This window comes from Enhydra lutris, unplaced genomic scaffold (genome assembly GCF_002288905.1).
Source record: "Enhydra lutris kenyoni isolate GAN:26980312 unplaced genomic scaffold, ASM228890v2 scaffoldscaffold11, whole genome shotgun sequence".
Lineage (NCBI taxonomy): Eukaryota > Metazoa > Chordata > Mammalia > Carnivora > Mustelidae > Enhydra > Enhydra lutris.
In genome coordinates, this window is record NW_019154095.1 from 15,142,071 (window position 1) to 15,154,869 (window position 12,799).

The following is a 12,799-nucleotide window of genomic DNA, read 5'->3' on the forward strand; positions in this document are numbered from 1 at the left end:
CTCCCTGCTGAGCAGAGAGCCTGATGCGGGGCTCAATCCCAGGACTCTGGGATCATTACCTGAGCCGAAGGTAGAGGTTTTAACCCACTGAGCCACCCAGGGACCCCCCAGAGTTCTAATTCTTGAGTTGTGTGCTGTGGTGCCAGGTGCTCATTGTATTATTCAAGTATTATTCAAATTCATTGTATTATTCAAGTATTATTCAAATATATTTATATAGAGGCCCAAGCACAGTCCAGATGAACTATGAACCAACGTGTCCTATGAACCAAGAATTATTAATCCATTTTGTGTATTTTAAGTCATTTTAAAAAGCAGCAGAATTTTAAACAAATGCAATGTAGCATTTCTTGTCACTTTCTTATTCTACAATTCCCTTTGTTGCCTCTGTAGCAATATTTTATTTTAAATTTGATTTTTTGTAAAAATTTCTTACATTTGGTTTGTCAGATTTATTTTCCAAGTCTACTCTTAAATATGTAGTGTTCACTGTCTGTTAGTATCCAGGTGAGAACATTTAGAATACATTCTTTTCAAGGGGTTCAGCTTCTGCAACATGTTATAAGTATAAGCCATGATTTCCCTTCTAATTGTAATTGTAACCTAGAAAGAAGATAGCATTATACTCTATAGGTCTTGGGCTTGATTTTTAATGTAGCCTAGGATAGGATGAGATGCTGGCTTCTTTCTTTTTTTTTTTTTTTAAGATTTTATTTATTTATTTGACAGACAGAGATCACAATTAGGCAGAGAGGCAGGCAGAGAGAAAGAGTGGGGAAGCAGGCTCCCCACCGAGCACAGAGCCCAATGCGGGGCTCGATCCCAGGACCCTGAGATCACGACCTGAGCTGAAGGCAGAGGCTCAACCCACTGAGCCACCCAGGTGCCCCAAGATGCTGGCTTCTAACAACACAGATTCATTAATGACCTAGCACACTAATCTATTAGTTGCTAGTTATCTTTGTGTTTTTCCACTAAGTTGGAAAAGGAAAATACAGACTCTGTAAGCTAGCCTAGTTGTGTTACTCATAACATTTAGGGAGCTTGGTTTTGTTTTTGTTTTTTGGTTTTTTTTTTAACTTTTGCTGCCTGTCACATTTCCTATCTCATGTGAAAGACACTTTTCCCATAGGGATTCTTCCTTAGTGCCTTGTGGCATATGAAATCAGACCCACCATTGAGAAGCATTTAAATAGCTTGTATATTAATTCAAAAATTCAAGGAACAAAATGTTATTGTATCTTTTAGCTCCTGAACACAAGACCACAGTGACAGTAAAGTGGGTCAAGGCATGGTAGCAGAGAGAGTTAGTCTTGGTCTTTGAGAGTGAATCCCCCTTACCACTTAGTCATGACTCATTGACCAAACCAGAAAGTTCAGATGGAACAATACAGCAAAATAGCAAACATCATGGTGTGTGATCTCTGTGGTGTGCTGCTGATACTTTCAATGGACACTAGACCTATCTTCTCGTTGATGACAGGTAGGTTGAAAAATATTTCCTTGGACATTTTCTTCAGCCTTTCCAATTGTATTGGGATGGACTTAGTGTCCAGAGGAACACAGGTTGGAATTTATTCCTTGGCAGGTGTAGGCTAGAGGAGCGGGTCTGTCTTTGGTCCTTGTGGCCTCAGGTCACCCTTGGGAACACGATGGTGCCACTACTAATTTGGAACATGGTGGGGAGTAGGTTGCTAATCTGTGTCTAGGGAGAAAAAGAGATATTAATAGCATACAGCTATAAAATGAGGGTGACTGACACTTGCTTATTGTGAGAGGTAGGAGTTTAAGATACAAGAACTTAGAACTTGACAGCCAAATTAGTTACTGAGGCTTGGTAAAACCCCTTCCAGTGAGGCTTAAGCAGTGTGAAAATTGATGAACCCAAATGTGAAAACAGCTGGATCAATTGGTAGAATCTCTCCTACTTGCAAATGAAATGTTGCATCTCAATCCAATCCATTTAACTAATGTAGAGTCTGTCAGAAGTGCTAGGAAGACCCAAAGTCCTACAAATTAATACTTCCTATGAGGAGATTGTCAGTCTTTTATAAACTACAGATTTCATGTTCATGCTATGGGCGGGACCATTTTTTAACATATATTATGGCAAGTTTCTTTTCCAAATGCAATTTTCAGATTTTTACTGTTCCTGCTGGATCTGGATGATGTGGGTAGTGAGACAGTGTTGGTGTTATAAAGCTTTACAAACTGTTTACAGTGTCCTGAAAAATGCCCACTCGGTCTTAATGAACAAGGCATTTCAAACATTGGAATAAGGTCTTTTCCAACATTGGCTGACAGATATTTGTAGAGGAGTTGCTTCTGTCCATCCTGGAAAAGATACAAATACATTTTGTATATACAAATATACAAGCATACATTTATAAGGATAACATTTTATTTGAATAGATTAAGTCTGAATAATTAGGAAGATCCTTCAAGAAAAAGGATAAGTTGCCTTCTTTGTCTTTAGGGTTCTTCTCATACTGTGGGCCTGAAAAATGGGGAATTCTTAATGACACTAGTGAGGCTACACTGACAAAATTATGGAGAGTGTAACTCACATCTAATTACTGTTGGAATTCCTTCTTTGTTCATGGGTGCCAGTGGGAAGTTAAAGTAGTGGGAAGCAGAAGTAAATACTTTGGCAATACCAAGTGGCCATCTAGGAAGTGCCGAAGATGATTTGGTCACCAAGTCCCCCTGACTGTTGGAATGTAAGGTTGTCAGAGAACACTGGTTATGTCTTGTACACCAAGACTCCAGTTTGAGAATGAGGAATAGCATATTTGTATTAGAGATCTGACAGTATAATAGTCACAGAAGACAGTGATGCTGGGGCCATTTGGATATCTTAGCTCCTCCAAAATTGAAGCACCCTTATGGTATTATAACCACCATTAGCCATAATTACCCCAAAGCACAGCCTGGGCCACTGAAAATGTTAACAGCTTTTTGTGTTTTGTGTTTTTTGTTTGTTGTTGTTGTTAGAAGATACAATACTCACTTAAGGAAGAACATCAAGTTCTGCTGCTTGGGGGTGACTTTTTTGGCCAGGTAGGGGTGGGGCCTCAGTTGTCTCTGTGGTGTTTGGCTTGAGTAGGGTGGTTATTGTCTAAAAGTTTTCTGTATTGCTAGGCATATGCTTTCCCGGTCCCTTGGCTAGAAAGAGCAGACTTCTTTGGAAGCTTTTTTCTTTCTTTGGTGTGTACTCATTGGTGTTTATGAGTGGCTAGTTTCCTCTTTAGTTGATCCAAGATACATGAGACAAAAACAAAACTCAGGAAATTCACTGTCACATCATTCCCTGAGTTTTGAGGTTGTTCCCCAGACTTCCTTTTTCTGTCCACCATCAAAGTCTTACTTTTGCTTTATAATGTCTAGGCATTCTAAGCTATACTTATCAGGAGAAGTAGGGAGAAGTGCGTCTACTCCATCTTGGTCCTTATGGTGTTTTTGTATCAATGAAATAGAAATTCCATTGGAATTAAGAAACATAGCATAAATTTCAGATGTCTCTAAAGATACGCAGAGTGATCTAGATCAGAGTTTTCTCCAGTGGAAACCCTAGGCCTGGGTCTTTTAAAAAATCAACTTTATCTGGTTTAATATTCATACAATAATGAATATGTTACATACAATTGAATGCACTAATTTTAAGACTACAGCTTGTTGAGTTTTGAGAAATACATACACTTGTGTAGCCATTACTACCATTAAGATGTATTCTCATTACCCCCCAAATCTCCCTTGTGCCCCCTTTGCAGTTGACAGAGCCCTAATCCCTGCCTCAGGCAAGAATTGATATGATTTCTCTCAAGACAGCTTTGATTTTTGTCTGCTTTAATTCTTTATTTAAATGGAATCATAGGGATTTCTGGGTGGCTCAGTCAGTTAGACATCGGACTCTTGATTTCCACGCAGGTCATGATCTCAGTGTTGTGAGATCGAGCCCCACGTCATGTTCCTCTGTGAGGAACATGCCTAAGATTCTCTCTCTACCCCTTCCCCTACTCTTTCCCTCACTAAAAAAAAAAAAAAAAAATTAAGTGAAAACTGGAATCACATCATATGTACTCTTTTGTTTGGCTTCTTTTACTCAGCTGCTAAGATGCTGCTAAGATTTATCCATGTTGTCTGTACTGGTATTTGTTTCTTCTTATTAATAACGACTCTTCTAGCACCCGACTAGCTCAGTCAGTAGAGCATGAGACTCTTAATAACGACTCTTCTATGGTACAACTGTCCCTCAATTTGTGTATCCATTCATCTCTTTTTTTTTTTTAAGATTTTATTTATTTATTTATTTGACACACAGAGAGAGAGAGAGAGAGAGAGAGAGAGCACAAGCAGGCAGAGAGGCAGGCAGAGGCAGAGAGAGAAGCAGGCTCCCCATTGAGCAAGGAGCCCGACGTGGGGCTCGATCCCAGGACTCAGAGATCATGACCTGAGCCGAAGGCAGCGGCTTAACCCACTGAGCCACCCAGGTGCCCCTCCATTCATCTCTTGATGGACATTTCTACTGTTTCCATTTAGATCATTATACATCAAGGTGCTGCGAGCACCCACCATTCGGTGGGCATCTATTTCCATTCCTCTTGAATAAACACCTGGGAGTGGAATGAGTGGCTCATTCAGTAAACGTATATTTAACTTTATAAGAAACTGCCAAACTGATTTCACAAGTGGCTGTCCAATTTTGCATTACCAACAGCAGTACGTGAGAATTCTGGTTACTTCACTTCCTTGGGCTCTGGCTTCGGTCCTTGCCACCAACACTGATGAAGATCCCTCCAGAGCCAGTGTGTTTTCAGTGCTAGGTTCAGCCAGTGGCACTTCTTACTAAATCTAACCTGTACTCCCACTGTGCCAGCTCTTTAAATTCCCTCGAGCTGAAGGGTTGAGTGAGGTCAGATTCTGGGGTCTTCCCCTCACATACAAGCACAGAACCACAATCTCCATTTGACTTTGGAATTCTAGATTTTAAATCCAGCAAGTCTTTCTCAAGCCTAACCCCACTATTTTTCAGCATAGCTGATAATTCTTTATTGACACACTGCCCAGGGTCATTAAGAAGCCTAGCCTGAAAGGGATGTAGAAGAAATCATCTGGAGGGGCAAAGGTGGTGAAACCCAGTAGATCAGTCAGCTATTAGTAAACTGATAGGAGATAATGAGCAAGATTCTTTTGTAGTTGTTTTAATCCTGATAGACCTTGGAAGATTTGTAGGTTACTTACTTTCAAAATGTGGGCTTGTCTCATGGAACGTATTAATATTAATACAAAATAATTTTTTCATTAAAAATTAGAAGAAAAGGCTTTATGCAAAAGAAATATTCCCCAATTAATTCCATTAATTCAATTTCAATTAATTAAAAAATAAATTTTACCAATATCTTTCTCTTTATAATAATAATCATGCAGGAGATTAAATTTTACTTGGAAAATCCCTCAACCCACCCAACACGGGCTAGTATTTTGTCAATTCTCTAATTGTTACCTACTCATTAGACAACTTGCTAAAATCTTACTTAGTGTATACTTCTCTCCTTGGACAGCCAGGGCAAACCAATCTGTGGACATTTCGACATTTTGATCAGGACAGCACTGCAAGAGGCCCAGAGCAGGGGTCTGGAAGAGTTTGGTCGTATCTGAGCCTTAGTTTCCCCATATTTAGATTGAGAGTATTTCTAAAATTAGATCTCAGGCCTCAGGACCTGTAATCCTCTGCCCATTATAGATGGATGCCCACTCTAGACTTAAGATATCTATCTGCAGGACAGATAGAATGGAGAGTACCTGAGATGGTAAGAAATGCTTCCCCAGGGCAAAACATTTCCCAGAAGGACAATATTCTTCCAGGGTGTGGTCTCTGAAATGTTTGCCATGATTCTGTAAACCATCTAACAGGGAGAAAAATCACCTGTGGATTTTCCAAGTGAATCAACTGCTGATTCACAGGCGTGTCCACGAGGTGTTACTCACCCCATGGTAAGACTCAGCCCTCAGTCCTCCTTTGGAGTGGGGTGTGACTAAGCAGGTCTAGCTGGCAGAATTATTATGTTCTCCCAGTTTCTGCCCCCTGGTGTCCATGCTCCATGTGATTCTCTCCCCCTTGAGTGTAGGTGAGATCTGGGAATACAATGGGATTTCATCCTGTGATGAGGTTGGGTTATCTGCTAATGGGAAGGGATCCTGCAGATGTAACAACATCAAGAGGGAGATTATTTGGGGTGAGACTGACCTGAGCAGGTGAACACCTCAAAAATGGGTCTGGGCCTTCTCTGAAGAGAAGAGATGTTTAAAGTGAGAGAGATCCTCCTACTGGCCTTGAAGCATGTTAGAAACTGTCTGCGGAGGGAGCCAAGTGGCAAGGACCCAAGGCTTGTACCTATGGAGAGTGGTTTCTGGTCAATGGCTAGCAGGCAAACAGGGACTTTTTTACTATAGCCGTAAGGAACCGAGTCCACCAATAACTTTTATGAGCTTGGAGATGGTTTCTTTCCTAGTCAAGTGCCCGGGCAGGGATACGGGGCCCAGCTAACATTTTGCCTTCAGCTTTGTGGGATTCCGAACAGAGATCTAGCTCAACTGTGCTTGGACTGCAGGCCACAGAAGCTGAGAGAATAAATGCATATTGTTTAAAGATGCTAAGCTTGTAGTAAGTGGGTCTGCGGCAGCAGAAAGCAAATAGAGCAGGAGCCGTTCAGCACTCATCTCCTACACCCAGCTTTGTGGCCCTTGACTTTACAGCCCTAGCATACGGCCTTGCACATGGCAGGGCAGAGAGTCCAACCTGGTATGAGCTCTAAGGATCTGATAGAAACCATGGAGGATGTGTTAGGTGGTATTATGTGAGCCTTGATGTAGGACAGGACCCATCACCTGTGAGGTCCTAATTTGTGTGCTTCACAACCACTGTGCAAGGATGATAGTATTTGTTAGAATCCTTTTATGAATAAGAAAGCTGATGTCCATGGAGGTTAACCAAGATGCCCAAGGTCATGTCGTTGATGAGCGAGAAGTCAGGCTTCATGGCCAGATCTTGATGACTCCAAAGTCAGCGAGCTTTCGTTTACAGTGCTCCTTCCTATTCTTCATCTCCACTCTGTTTTTGAGTTCCCGAGAGCCACGTGGTCCCCCACCTCCCAAGTGCTTGACTCTGGCATACTCATGTAGTTTTACTCCTTGCCTAGAGCAACCCTTGTAGACAAAACATTCCTCATTGGTCCCCTTGCTCATATATGTTTGCTGCTCCTCACACATGCCATGATGGACAGAAGCTCCTGGTTTTGATACTTCAGTGCCAGGAGCCACTGCTCCTTTGCTTTCTGGAGCCTCTGGTGACAGGTGAGAGAAGAGTAGAGTTGGATAGAAAATCAGGGATGTAAAAAAAAAAAAGAAAACTATGAATAGGTATCTTCCCATTTGTAGCCAGAGTAGACTCCCCAACTCTGTAGCATTCCAACTCTATTCTGGGATTTGTTCACCCTTCTTTAGTTTGGCTTCTTTAAATGATGCCGTATAGTTCTTGGCTCTCTTGCGGGCAGTTTCTGGAAAATAAGTCTCTGTCATTTGTTCAGACTATTTTTAAGGATCTGAGATCATCTGTGCTTCTGTTCTTTCCTACAGCCATTCTCAAGGAAGGTCTTGGTCCTTTCTGACCCTCTATCCACTGGACGGATTCTCCTTGCTCGTGCTGCTTCAGTATCTCAAGAGGCCAGAGCTCTAAGAACCAGGATAGGGGGTTTCTCACAATCTGCTTTGCAGATGCCTCCTCTCTGCTAGATTCTGGTGCATGCTCTGGCTTGCATTTTTGATTTGTATCTTTTGGAGAAGTAAGTAGTAGAAAGAGTCAAGAATCTAGAGTTAGAAATAGCTGGGTTCGTGTTCGGGCACCATCACCAACGAACTGTGTGACTTTAGGCAAGTTGTTCAACCTCCCAGCTTTCATTTCCCGAGTTACAAAATTAGGATAAGAATACCCCCTTCAGGGGCGCCTGGGTGGCTCAGTGGGTTAAGCCTCTGCCTTCGGCTCAGGTCGTGATCTCAGCGTCCTGGGATCAAGCCCCGCATCGGGCTCTCTGCTCAGTGGGGAGCCTGCTTCCCTCTCTCTCTGCCTGCCTCTGCCTACTTGTGATCTCTCTGTCAAATAAATAAATAAAATCTTTAAAAAAAAAAAAAAAAAAAAAAAAAAGAATACCCCCTTCATCAGATTCATAGGAGAACTACAGGAGATGATGCTCATAAAGCCTCTGGCGTGGAGAAATTGTGTAACAGCGCTAGCTACTATTATATGCACATGTGGTGAAATGATAGTAGGCAATATTAACTGGTGCATTCCCATCTTCGTCATCCCCACTTGCTTTTACTCTCTTATGCTCCCTATTCCCATACTGCCCATTTGGCTATTAGACATGAGATCTTTGTGTCCCCAAGGAGAATTGTCGCAGCAGAAGAAAGAAGGCATTATGTTCTCGAGTCCTGATGTCTAACGGCTGAAGTTGACACAGAAAGAGAGGGCTGATCTGCTTCTTCCCTCCCCTGCCTGCTTGCCACTAGATCAAAGTCCTCCAAGGTGGAGGAGGGAGAAGACCTAGCGAGGAGAGTAGCAGAGTGAATCACTGGTGTGGGTTCTGCCCATTTTCTACTTGGAACCCTGAAAGAGAAGCTTCCACAGTAACGCCCCCCACCCACCAGAGTAACTGTAGGAAGAGCAGACTCACAGACACCCTGCATGTCCCAGTAGCACTCAGGAAACAGCTAACTAACCTTCCTCTGTGGTCTGAGGTGCAGTTGCCTTTGAGGGGTGCAAAACATGCCATCCCCAAATGGGCCTCTTTGGCATAGGATTATTTCGAGTCACTGCAGACACAGGAGAAGCTCTGAAAAGGGAGTAGAAGTTACTCTTTTGCAAGAGAAATTTGTATTTACAAAGGAAACCTCCACTTGTAAGGATGTCTCCCTCTCTGTACCAAGAAGAGAAGGATGACTCTTTTTTTTAAATTTTTATTTATTTTTAAAATTTCTTTTCAGTGTTCCAGAATTCATTGTTTATGCACCATACCCAGTGCTCCATGAAGGATGACCCTTAATCATAAGAGACTTACTGATGGAGGGAGCACAGACTTAAATCTGTGTAACAACCTTACTCTTGTTTATCTTGCTTTTCCTGATAATCTCCCCCATAACCAGCCCACCTCACTCTTCTCTCTTTTTCCTTTAGCTGAAGATGGTAGTTAAGCCAGAGGCTAAGCCATCTCAAGGAGTTATCACCCGCTTTTCCCTGGGTAGCTTCCATTTACACATGAGGTATACATGTTAGTAAACTTCTGTTTTTTGTTGTTGGTTTTTTTTTCTTCTTTTAATCTGATTTTTATCACAAGGGTCTCAGCCAAGCACTCAGAAGCTTACAGGGAAAATGATCTTTCTTCCCCTACAGGGGCCTCAGGGATTCAAGGACATTGAGTAGCAGCAGAGTAAACCATGAAAGCAGAAGCTCACTGGGAATGCAGCTATCTCCACGGACGCCAGAGAGCAGAAGTTATGAGGACAACCTAGCGAAATGATGTAAGTCTCAGCAGGACTGTCACAGGCCCCTGTGACAATGGAGGACCACCTACCTCCAACCATCCAACCTCTTCCTCCCTCCATGACACAATGCTTCGCAAACTCCCAGGCAAGGAGAGAGCCCCTGATTGGCTGGGTTAACCCTAACTGGAGCAAGTGTGCCCTAGATTGATGAGTTTTCTACTGCCAAGTAGTACTGAGGTTCAAGTGACTTGACTTATTAACAGAGAGCTGAAGTCAGTTTGTAGACCCACAGAATGGAGGCTGTCCCAGTGAACTGAACCTCCAAGCCAGTGTGCATGCACATGGGCACGTGCTCACGCTCACACACACACACACCCACAACACACCCACATCACCATGGTATCCTTCCTTGCTCTGCTTGCCTCTGGGAGTGATCTCCTCTTTTGCCAAGGGCCATGCCACCCTAGACTTTCTCACTATTCTCATACTTGGGATTAAAGACACTTTAAAGCAAACTCTCATGTTTATTAAAGCTTTCTTTCTTTCTTTCTTTTTTTGAGATTTCATTTATTTATCTGAGGAAGAGGGAGGGAGAGAGAATCTGAGAGACTCTGTGCTGAGTGCAGAGCCCCACGTGGGGCTCGACCCCATGACTGCGAGACCATGACCTGAGCAGAAACCAAGAGTAGGGTGCCCCAATTGACTGAGCTACCCAGGTACCCCTGCAGCTTAGTTTTTTTAATATACACAATTCTAGGTCAAAGTCATCTAAGAACCAGAAGGTATAGCTTTCTCTTTCACCTAGGATATTTGCCTTTCTATCTAATCAGCTGCTAATTTGAGCCCCGGGAGAAGTTAATTTTTAAGAATGCCGCCCATTTCCTGCTTGGCACCCTGTAAGAGAAAACTCCCACAATACCTCCCCCATCAGAGTAGCTGTAGGAAGAGCAGCCTCATGGACACCCTACCTGTCCCAACAGCATTCAGGAAACAGCCAACTAACCTTCTTCTGTGGTCCCAGGTGCAGCTGACTTTGAGGGTTACAAAATTACACCGACTCTCCTCACACGTCGTGCTTTGAAAAGATTATTGATACTGATCATTTGTACACTAGAAAATTTCCTCAGTTGAACGTCGTCCAGAACATTCTGGTTGACAAGTAGCGATGTAGTTCAGTGGAAGCTGATGTGACTGATGAATTTATCGGGATGGCAAAGGCACGAGGACAGTTCAGAGAAAAGCAGCAGTTGACTAGGCTTTTTCCTTGAAGGTGGTTTGGTTACTTTTGGTAGGATATTCTGGTGAAAGATAAACTGAGGCATATTACATTTTTAAGAGTTTATTTGAGTAGAAATGGATTTGAATCAGGCAGCAGAAAACCACAAGTGGTTAGGAGCCCCTTGGGGCCTCGGGGCAAGACTTGCATAGAAAAGACAGAGAAGCAAAGCACGGAAATTGCTTGATTGGGTCTAGCTTGAACAGTTGCCTTATTTGGAAAAGTTGGCTGTTTGTGATTGGTTGGCATTAGATTTGGATTTCTTAGCCTAGAGGCATTGTTGGCTTAGGTTTGGGTCTACTTTCTGGGCTGCCCCAGCATCAGGGTCACCTCGGTCCAAATACTTACCTTTCAATTACAACTGAAAAATACCCTCTTGTTTGAGCCTCCTGCCTGGCCAGAGCTGAGCTGGAGAGAGCCAAAGGCATCAAGGTGATCAATTAGGACAAGCCAAAGTGAGAGTAACCATGGAGCCTTTAAATGCTTATTGGGTTGGAGGAGCAAGAGGCAAACTGGGGAAGCACTAGCTCTCCCAGTGTTTTATTTTTCACCATGGAACAGGGCCAGCACAAACAGGAAGCCCAGACAAAAGGCTCCTGCCAGAGTTTGGAGGGGGTGGAGAGAGCTGGGGAAGAGTAGAAGTGAAAATACTGAATACTGAGTCAGAGTGACTCAGAGCTCAGGGTCCCTCTGCCCCCAAGTCTAGAAGGTGCTCTCTGCAGAGGTGCCTGAAAAATGCCTCAACCATGAGCAACCCCCCCCCCCCCCCAAGGAGGCCTCCAAATGACGGTGATAGGGCTAGGAATACAGGTATTTCTATGCAACACCAGCCAGGAGGGCCCAAGGATCCCTCCAGAGACTCCATGCATTGCACACAGACACAGTGCATTGGCTTTGCATGAAGTGGGCTATGAGGAGGTCAGCTTCCCCGCACGAGGTCCACTAGGTAAAGCCTCTGTAATTGGCGAACGTGGGGCCTGAGAGATCACACAAAGGGTTGTGACCTGGAGTCACACTCCTCACTCCTCAGCTTGACTTTCTTATCCACAACCCAAGTCCTAACTGGATGTCAGTGGGAAGAGATTTGTGACCCCCACAAGGAGAGTTCAAATGTGCCTATTTGAGTAGGCTTTTCTGAGCACCCATCTGTTTTCTAAACCCTCAATTGTTCATTTGCTGTTTTTCCATATACTTCCTGAGAATAGATATATGATAAATGTTGCCTGTATTATCTTGACCTTGATGGCTATTTTCCTTTAAAACGGCAACATGAAGTCAGTAATATACTCCTTTTCTGTACATCTGTACACTGGTTTGTTAGCAATGAGGACAAATGGCTGGTTTCTTTTCTTCTTTTCTTACGTGTTCCGATGTTGTGATGTTCATTCTCCTCCATACCCACTCACCATGTAAAACCCAGTGAGGAAATCAACATTCTTTCTAGAGCTAGTGTACCATATGTACCTCACACGGGTGGTAAAAGCAGTCCCTCAAAAGCTGAGGGGAAGTCTGGGGGAAGGAGGCTATACCAAGATCAGTCAGTTGACCTGCCCTAGGATCAGCTGGAAGCAACCCCAGTTTTTAAACTATTGAGTCATCCAGGTTTGCTTTGCTTTCTTTTTTTGACAGATAAATAGGTAGAGATTGGAAGGCTAATCAAAGGCTACTTAGGATAGGCGGAGGTTAGACTTCACATGCTCTGGAATTTTCTTTGACTCAGCTTACTCTTGTTGACTTGAAAGGAAGGGAAATAGCCTCTTATCAGGTGTTCCCTGTTATTTTCAACAACCACTAACTCCACAAGGGCGTGAAATGTGTCTTTTATCTTTATAGTCCTAGTACCTAGCACGGTGCCTGGCAAAGAAATTATAAATACTCAATAAATATTTGTTGAATAAAAATGTTAAATTCCCCAGGGACTGTCTACAGATTCAGGACTGAACCTGCTAATGTGGCTGCCATTGGCAGGCAGGCAGGCAGGATCTC